This window comes from Uranotaenia lowii, chromosome 1 (genome assembly GCF_029784155.1).
Source record: "Uranotaenia lowii strain MFRU-FL chromosome 1, ASM2978415v1, whole genome shotgun sequence".
Classification (NCBI taxonomy): domain Eukaryota; kingdom Metazoa; phylum Arthropoda; class Insecta; order Diptera; family Culicidae; genus Uranotaenia; species Uranotaenia lowii.
Window position 1 is genome coordinate 102,999,156 of NC_073691.1, and position 9,942 is coordinate 103,009,097.

Here is a 9,942-nt window from a genome sequence, read left to right on the forward strand (position 1 = left end):
AATTTACTTATTGTAATACTTCTGGCATAAACTAACAGAGTTTTTCGTGGTTTTCCCAACCAAATTCTATTTTGATTTCAGTTTCAAATTCTTCAGCTGTTCTGATAGAAATAGATTTTTGTGAATGTTTTATACTACTTTGAGGATTGTCTGAACAAATTGTGATAAATTCGAGTAAAAATTTGTTTTCAAGCTTTATTCAGTTTTACCGTTGCTGAAACCTTTTAATTGCAAATGGTCCCACTCGGACGTTGGAATGGAAGAATATTCAAGTGAAATATTTGTTTTCAAAACGATTTTCTCTATATTGCGTTTACAAATGATTTTGTACAAATTCTTTTTTTTTTTGGATTGGGTGCCATTTATTTTATTTAATTTTTATATTCGATTTCCCCTGCAACGATTTAATAATTTTAAATATATGTGTTAAGTAATGTGTAGACAATTTGCATTTTTATATCTAGATTATTTTTTTTAAATTTTGATTGAATAATTTTAACAAACATCTACATCGCTTGGTTAAATTCTCAACATCTCATATTAATTATACCATGTTAATGACAGTTTTGCAGGATGGTTCTTCTTTTATGAAGGAATAAAGTTTATCCTGCTATAGATCTGCAATGCATCAACATCGAATAGTGATATGCCTATCAATGATAGTTTAACGCACTTTCTTCAATTTCGGCAATTGCCATTCGGTGCTCTCCAATTTATTTCCTCCGATCGTCCACATACGCGAACTTCTTTTTGCTCTTGTAATCCATTTGCTCGTTATTGTTGCGTTTTATTTTTTGTGCAAAAATATTCTTCGAGATTCTGCGTGGATCTAAAATGTTTCCGTAAAATGTCAATTTGTTTCAACTAATAAATGTTGTAGTTTATTACCTTACGAGTGATTAATCATTAATTCCAAGAAACTCCTTTATGCTCTAGACTGAAAATATTATGATTTCGGGTAGGTTTTCCTCGCTGTTGCAACTTGGAACAACACAATTTTCTACAACCTAAAAAATAACACACATTAAATAATATCCGGTCTCTAAAAATATGAAAGATTGCGAAGTTCACTTTTTCTTACCTTACTCTGTAATCCAATCTTGATAAATTCTACTCTCAACACCGAAATTTTGAAATTTTCCCGTTTGTTTTGGAAAAATACTATGTGTCTTGACGTTTCAATACATAATATCACCCTTTTGATCGCAGGGCCCTCTGAGAGTCGTTTCGAGCTGCAAATCGCCAATAAACAAAACGAAAACGGGAGCTGCTGTCAAAGTCCGTCGTCCGTGCCGCTATACTTAAATTATTACAAACCACTGCGAAAATATCACACGGAAGTGCTAATCGTGAAAGAAAACGAGCTAATAAATTTGTCGAAACAATATGAAACAAGTTTTTCAATGAGACCACTTTCTTACAACGAATTGCTGTCTATTTTCAACAATCTGTAATTATACATAACAAAATAGCGTTCAATGTAATGTAATATTCATCAAATTAAAATTCAATGTCGTATAGTGTTGCATGTCATGTAATTTTTGGGAAATCTTTTGTTCAGTGCTATTAAGGGTTCAAATTGTTTTGTGTATACAAAAATAATCTGTCAAATTACATCACATATGATGTAAATAAAAAGAAGCATCATAAATGACGTAATTTTACATTACAAAATCTTGTTCTATGTCATGTATTATTCGTGTGATTCAATCTCAGTGCTTAAAACGGTTCAATTATTTTTGTTTTGTAAAATTACATAAGAAAATCGCATTCTGTGTCATGTAAAATAATGGTTTTCTTGTTTCAGTGCTGTTATAGATTCATATTTTTTTGCTGTGTACACACTACCAAAAAAATCTGTAAAATTACATCACATATGATGTAAATAAAAAGAAGCATCATATATGACGGAGTATTCAGTGCCAGTTGGAAATTACACGTCAGTAAAATTTTGCAGCGTGTAAAATAAAAAATGATGTAAAATTTAGCAACGTGTAAATTAAAAATGATGTAAATTATAAAATCACTGAATATTGGAAGAAAAACAATCCAATTGGATTTTTGTTTTGTTTTATTTATCGTTAATATGATTCAATACTGGAATTTTCTCGTCTCTTAGTAAAAATAGAAATCCTTCTATAATTAATATAATTCATTTTATTAGGATACAAATTTTTTTATCTCACACATAAGTTTAATTACTTTTATTTTCTTCCCCGACGTACCGGATTCAAAGTTGAGCAACGTGGATCCGCTTCCTGAACCGCATCCCTGCTTCTCGAAGATCTCCGGGAACCATCAAAACCGATTAACGTACTCGCACGCGGGGAAAATACTTTGGCGCACGACTTGACTTAACAGTTTTTCTCACATTTGTCTGGTCCTGTTCTTCACTGTTTATAATTTTACATGACATTATCACGTTCAGTGTATTGTAATATTTCATGTCGTGTAATTTTAAGAAATTTCCAATTCAGTGTTGTTGATTATTTTGTATGACCAAAAAAAAGTTGTAAAATTACATCACATATGATGGAACAAAAAAGAAGCATCACATATGATGGAATTTTCAGTGCGAGTTGAATATTACACGTCTATAAACTTCAACAGACGTGTAAAATTTGAAAGACATGTAAAATATTAAGACGTGTAATATTTAATTCGCACTGAAAATTCCGTCGTATGTGCTGCTTCTTTTAATTTACATCATATGTGATGTAAATTTACATCAAATAATCGCGTTCCTTGTCAAGTAATATTTGTGTTATACGAATTCAGTGCTGTTAATGATTCAACTTTTTTTAATTTGTAAATTTACATCATTAAATCGCGTTCCACGTCATGTAATGATACAGGTTTTCAATTTCAGTGTTGTTAAGGATTCAGATTTTTTTTCTGTGTAAGACTATCAACAAGATTATTAAATGATAGGCCGAACCAAGTAGTTTTTGCTCTTGCAGGTGAGATGCCACTTAAATTAAGAGCGGAATGGTTAGCTGCAAAAGAGATTACCAAGATTTTATACTATAACAACAACCCGATAATAGAACACCTCTCGGAACTGATGTGCACCAACCAAAGATTCAAACATATAAGTTTTTTGGAAAGGGTTGCTTCAGATAATAATTACCTTTTTACGCAATTAGCTAAAAAATCAACAAATATAAACACTAGCAAAATTACCATAAAAAACAAAATAGAAAACATTAGCAAAAAGGAATCATCAAGAGAGAAACAGAGAATTACAATAACTGAGCTTAATAATAATAAATACAAAGACTACTACAAACTTTTTACAGATGGTTCAATTATTGATGGAAAGGTAGGTTACGGTTTTTACGATCCGCAAGACATGTTTTCTTATAGTGGAAGACTAAAACCAGAATATACTATAATGAACGCAGAACTAATAGCAATACAAGAAGCAATAAAACATATTATATCCAAAAAAAATTGAAAAAGCAGTAATTTTTACGGATTCTCAAAGTGCGTGCACTCTAATGGATAGTGATAACACAGACAATTACATAATTGAAAACATTAAATACATAGTTGAAAATAGCTCTATAATTAAATTAATCATTCAATGGATACCGGGACATACTGGCCACATAGGGAACGAAAGAGCTGATATAGCAGCAAAACTAGGTATAACACGATAAAACATAGAACATTTCCATCTAACAAAAGAAGATCTAATGATAGCAATTAAACGTAACATTTTGAAAGAATGGCAGAACAACTATAAGGAACTTTCTCAAGAAAAAGGAAAGTTTCACTATGAACACACTAAAGTTGTGAATTTGAAACCATGGTTAGAGGATAAAGGCAGAAACACAATACAGCGTCGGACGTCGCGTCGCGTCAGCGTCGCGTTGACATTTCATTTTGGGGATACCATTTTCCGTTTGAGCCACCACAATGGTGCGTCGCGTCAATGAAGGCATTGTACTAAAATGCAAAACTTGTTCTAAACAGCAGCGTTCTACAACGTCGACGTTCTGTTTTTGAAAAAAATTAAAATCAGCAGCGTTATAAATATTCCGACTTTGTGTTTTATACAAAGTTTGAAACTAATAAACTCGAATCTCTTATAATCACCCATATTTTCTACTCGATTTAACAAATTTTCGAATTTTATCATTAAGAATGAACATTTCATTGTGCTTTGACACGTTGAGGAAATCAATTTTTTTTTCGGAGATTTCCATCGATGAAAAATTATAATGTTGTGGAGTTGTAAATGTATACAAATGGATTTTCGGATTGATAGTTTTTCTAAAAACACTCAATGAAATAGTTACATTTATTACTAATCTAATCAACATATTTTTATACATTTTTTCTCAATCTTCCACTTTTTTCGTGTAAAATTAACAGATCCTTCCCGCAACTGATCGGCTACATAAGATGCTTGAATTCGACGGACGATTTTATGGAAACCTAAAAGAAACCATATATATGTAATTTAAAAAACAAATCTGTATTTCAGCACTATTTGAAATACCTTACCTGCTGTATCTCTTATTTTGAATAAATTTCACAAGGCCTCCCTTCCGTGGGGCAGCAGCCGTCCTTCAACCAGCGAAAACTTTGGTGAAATTGAATTGGGGTTGTTTCGCGACAACAAATCAGAAAGTGGGGCGAAAGCAGCAAACCAAAACAAACTTTCGGTTGCTATGTCTTTCGACGCTGCATTGTGATGCAAAAATCTTCGGTTGCGTCGCGTCAGCGTTTTAGTACTCGACGACGGCGTTGACAGCTGACGCGACGCGACGTTCGACGCTGTATTGTGTTTCTGCCTTAATAGTTATCCGGCAAATGAGCCATCCTGCAAATGTACTAAAAGTGTTTAGTACAGTGCGCAGCCAATTTAGTACAAGCCAATCGAATGTTTTGGTTGCGTATTGCTTTGCTCTTTTATTCGTAATAGTGAAATTTTGGGGTGTCCATTAAATCCGTAAAAGCTGTTTTTCGGTACAGATTACTATCGCGTAGTATACAGATTTCAGTGGAAACATTTCGGATTCAAAACCGGAAGGTTCACACCAAACAGATGCTTTTAGGTAAGACCTGGGATCTGCCAAACACGTTTACTGACTTTTTTTATCGCAAAACGTCCAGCCGTGCAGCATTATTTGGTAGAAAAGCTCGATCGGCTACGCGGACGCATTAGCGCAAGTTACCACGGTTTGCGCTAGCGGATGTAAGTGTCTTTTCCAGTGAATAAATAAAGTGTAAATTTTGTGAATGAACTCAATGATTCAAGCAGCAGAACAGTTACTTCCAATGAAGAAGCTATTGGTCTTTGCTTTGCTGGTTCTTCCGGCGGTTCTCCTTACGGCGGACAACGGTAAGTTTCGAGTTTTCATTGGAAGTTTTATCACTTTCACTTCGACGTGGCATTTCGTAACCATAATTTTGGGTTTTTCTATTTCTGGCAGGTTCCCGATTCATGGCCAATGCTACCGAGGACGAATTAGACGAGGAATTGGATGTTGAACTTGAATCCGATGAGGCATCGATAACCCAAAATGAAGAACCGGAAACAGATGAAGAACTAGAAACGACAAAATCGCCAGATGCGGATACGTTCCTTCTATTTACAAGGCCTCTCTATGTTACTGGAACTCAACTGGAATTGCCTGCCGGAAATCCTGTCGAATTCCTCGTTGGATTTGCCAATAAGGGAAGTGACGGTTTCATAGTAGAAAGCGTCGAAGCTTGCTTCCGGTATCCCATGGATTTCAACTACTTCATTTAAAACTTTTCGGCTATTGCCTACAACGCCAGCGGAAATCAGTTTTCCGAAGCCGTCTTCAATGAGATCGTTTCGATTATCGAAATCGATGAGGATCTGAATGGGGAACCGTTCTTCCTGTACGTGTTCCTGGTGGCTGTTGTAGTTTTGTTGCTGGTGCTCGGCCAACATTTCCTGGGATCGTATGGCAAGCGTAAACGCTCCCCAGCTGCCCGTTAAACTGTGGAAACCGGAACCACCAGTACCAAGGATGTGGACTATGAACGGATTCCACAAGAAACACTCGAGAGGATTCGTAAGTTTTTCTTGTTTTTTTTTCTTATAGAAACTAGACTTTCTTTCTGGAACATATTTTGATAACCAACTTAAAAATCCTTAATAAACGAAAATTGGAAATCCTAATACATACTTAATTGTACTAACCGACTTGTTTCTTCCAGAAAAATCTCCCAAGGGCGGCAAAGTGTCGTCCCCGAAGCAAAGCCCACGGCAGCGGAAGGCAAAGCGAACTGTCGGTGCTGATGATTAGATCAACGGCTTGGAGAACTCATTGCTTTGAGAAGGGTTGCTATCGTTAACAAAGCATAAAAACAGAGACACAAATATGTAGAATGCCCATCACCATCATCAACACATGAAGCACAATCGGCGTGGAACAATAAAGGCAGAAACACAATACAGCGTCGAACGTCGCGTCGCGTCAGCTGTCAACGCCGTCGTCGAGTACTAAAACGCTGACGCGACGCAACCGAAGATTTTTGCATCACAATGCAGCGTCGAAAGACATAGCAACCGAAAGTTTGTTTTGGTTTGCTGCTTTCGCCCCACTTTCTGATTTGTTGTCGCGAAACAACCCCAATTCAATTTCACCAAAGTTTTCGCTGGTTGAAGGACGGCTGCTGCCCCACGGAAGGGAGGCCTTGTGAAATTTATTCAAAATAAGAGATACAGCAGGTAAGGTATTTCAAATAGTGCTGAAATACAGATTTGTTTTTTAAATTACATATATATGGTTTCTTTTAGGTTTCCATAAAATCGTCCGTCGAATTCAAGCATCTTATGTAGCCGATCAGTTGCGGGAAGGATCTGTTAATTTTACACGAAAAAAGTGGAAGATTGAGAAAAAATGTATAAAAATATGTTGATTAGATTAGTAATAAATGTAACTATTTCATTGAGTGTTTTTAGAAAAACTATCAATCCGAAAATCCATTTGTATACATTTACAACTCCACAACATTATAATTTTTCATCGATGGAAATCTCCGAAAAAAAAATTGATTTCCTCAACGTGTCAAAGCACAATGAAATGTTCATTCTTAATGATAAAATTCGAAAATTTGTTAAATCGAGTAGAAAATATGGGTGATTATAAGAGATTCGAGTTTATTAGTTTCAAACTTTGTATAAAACACAAAGTCGGAATATTTATAACGCTGCTGATTTTAATTTTTTTCAAAAACAGAACGTCGACGTTGTAGAACGCTGCTGTTTAGAACAAGTTTTGCATTTTAGTACAATGCCTTCATTGACGCGACGCACCATTGTGGTGGCTCAAACGGAAAATGGTATCCCCAAAATGAAATGTCAACGCGACGCTGACGCGACGCGACGTCCGACGCTGTATTGTGTTTCTGCCTTAATTCTGGCGTTATGTTCCGGAAAGCCGTTTGACAGAATAATTTAATGAATAATTTTGTATTTTGCGAAAGGTCACAGTATGCTAGATAACCGTTACGTCAAATAACCCTAAAGTCAAAACGGGACGAGCCAGATTATGTCCATTGGCAAACATTCAGCAAACAATAGCCAGTGTTTATATTTACATCATTTCATTTCGAGATTAAATGAGTGATGAGTCCGGTCCGGAAGATTTTTTTAATCTGTATAATCAGAACAAACATTGTGCTGATTTGAATGGATCGAAATTAGATGCGATTATAGAAAGGATTCGGTAAGTAAAATATTTCGATTTGAGGTTTAGCAAGAATAAAATTGTTGTATGTTTCCCTATTGTAGAATGCTTATCCAAATGCTTCATGCCAATGGATCTCGACATCTAAGGTCTATCGCACTAGTTTGCCTGGGTTACCTAATCAGCTACACCTTGAAAACGATGCTCTCACTGACCTTTTTGTGATAGAAGGATGCAAACGAATAAAAGAGACGATATTGAATCCGGATGAAATCGTCAAATCCGCTCGCTGTTGAACTAAAGATGTAGCCATGATTGGTGTCAACATCCAGCAGGAGTTATTGGATGCCAAATATTTACTAGAAGAAATTCATCAGATAATTGACGGCGGAGAGTATCCCAATGGACACATGTCTGTCGCTGGGGATGTTTGGCCATCTCTCAGTCGATCTTATGGGTTCCAGTTTCTAAAATAAGTGTTCGATATAGCATTTTAAGGTGGTCTGCCGAAAGTTGAGTCATGGAAAGACCTTTTACTAGCTTATGCCGAAATTGAACGACAAGAGTTTTTCAAAAGTTAGTTAAATCTCGAGATGGAATGCTGCGGACGAAAGCTAGTAAGACGAAGCAAGTCATATTACAGGTGCCATTGGAAATTTCCACGTAAAATGTGGCTGAATGATGTTATTTCAAATCCAGCTCTAAATCGGGCAGAGGCAAAGTCTCTTGAGCACCACCACCGGACAAACATTCGGAACATACGAATAGAAGTGCGGAATATAATATGAAAATGAAGTTCTTCGGTACAAAAGTTTACAAATAAAATAACAAAGTACTTATAAAGAAATTGATACACTTGGCACACACATCCTTTAGAAGTGCACGACTTTAATAAACCTATTTGAAAAAAAAAATAAATATACCGTGACCGGCCCTAATTCTGCGCAGTCCCAAACTCTGCGCATTTTCATATTCAAACAGAAATATTTCAAGATGTGATGAACAAAATATCCACGAAACAAGCTGAAACTCTTCAGTTACTGTTTATCTTCAAAATGCTTCCAGTTGTTTTGAAATCTGATGAATTGTTCACGAGAAAATCAAAAAATCAAAATAAATGTAGGAAGCAAACGTTGAAAAATGGCCGCCGTTAGCAGTACAGCTTAAGTGTTAGGAAAACAAAAAGATCGAATGAAACAGTTTTAAACAGAATTTTCTCACTTGAAATGCCTTTACGTGAAAGATAAAATCATTCTGAACATGACTGCCAAAAATTTTTTTTTGATAAAAATGGTTTCAAATCAAAACAATGATTGAAGCAATGCGCAGAATTTGACACCATTTGTTTACTTATGTTCCTAATGCGCAGAATGAAAAGCACTGGACAGAACTGATGTTAAAGCTGCAAAGAATGGAATGCAGGGAGTTAGGACACTTTTGATTACAGTTTTCTAATAAGTTTTATGAAGACAGGGTATCCGTAAAGTTGTTGGGAGTTTCTTAGGAATCCCTTCGAATCTACATGTTTTGTCGACAAAACATAGAAAATCTTGAGATTTGCGTTCTCTATCGTGTTCGCGTGTTAATCGTTCAGTTCTAACTGTACAGACTGTTCCGACATACAGAAGCAGTTCCGGTGGGCTACAAAATCGCCCCTGCTGGGGGAACTACGCGAAGCTTCTGTCGATTCACTCGCACTGATACTGCCTGATAGTAAGCCAAATGAAGCAGCGCGTAGTTCCCCCAGCTGGGGCGATTTTGTGGCCCGCCAGAACTGCTTCTGTATGTCGGAATAGTCTGCACTGCACACCAACGAAACAAGTTAATTTGACCAGATCCGGCGAAGAACATGAACGGTCAACAAATATTTGGTAAGCGAGCTGCAGGAAAAAAGCATCTGTAAGAAATAGTGAAAGAAAGTGTCACATAAGCTTCGAAGATCCAAGGCTTGAATTGGCCCCTTTTCATAATTTGCAATACTTTACTAAACGTAAAATATGCTTTTTAATACATTATAATTAAATTAAATGTTGGTCTTGCCAGTACGAAGTGGTATATTGGTTTTATTTGGGTGCGCAGAATATGGGACATATGCGCAGAATTAGGAACAAATAGAAAATAGTGCGCAGAATAAGGGCCACTTGCATTTTTTCCAAATGTTGTAAATAATCCACATTTTTGCTCCAAAATCGAGCTCTCATTATTTTTGCCGTTAAGTTTGTTAGTTAGCCCAACTGTACACGAAATTTTGAAGAAATTCATTGAA

The 9,942-nt window shown here is 35.9% G+C and overlaps 1 long non-coding RNA gene and 1 pseudogene across 1 annotated transcript; one reads left to right on the forward strand and one right to left on the reverse strand.

The window, feature by feature from the left end:
- Window positions 1–395: 395 nt before the first annotated feature.
- Window positions 396–2,632, reverse strand: LOC129739117 (uncharacterized). Its single transcript, XR_008735749.1, has 3 exons — window positions 1,082–2,632; window positions 889–1,007; window positions 396–829 (listed from the first exon to the last, which is right to left on the reverse strand). It is a non-coding gene; the product is annotated as an uncharacterized LOC129739117 (long non-coding RNA).
- Window positions 2,633–5,183: 2,551 nt separating this feature from the next.
- On the forward strand, window positions 5,184–6,884 carry LOC129739638 (translocon-associated protein subunit alpha-like; annotated as a pseudogene).
- Window positions 6,885–9,942: the final 3,058 nt, after the last annotated feature.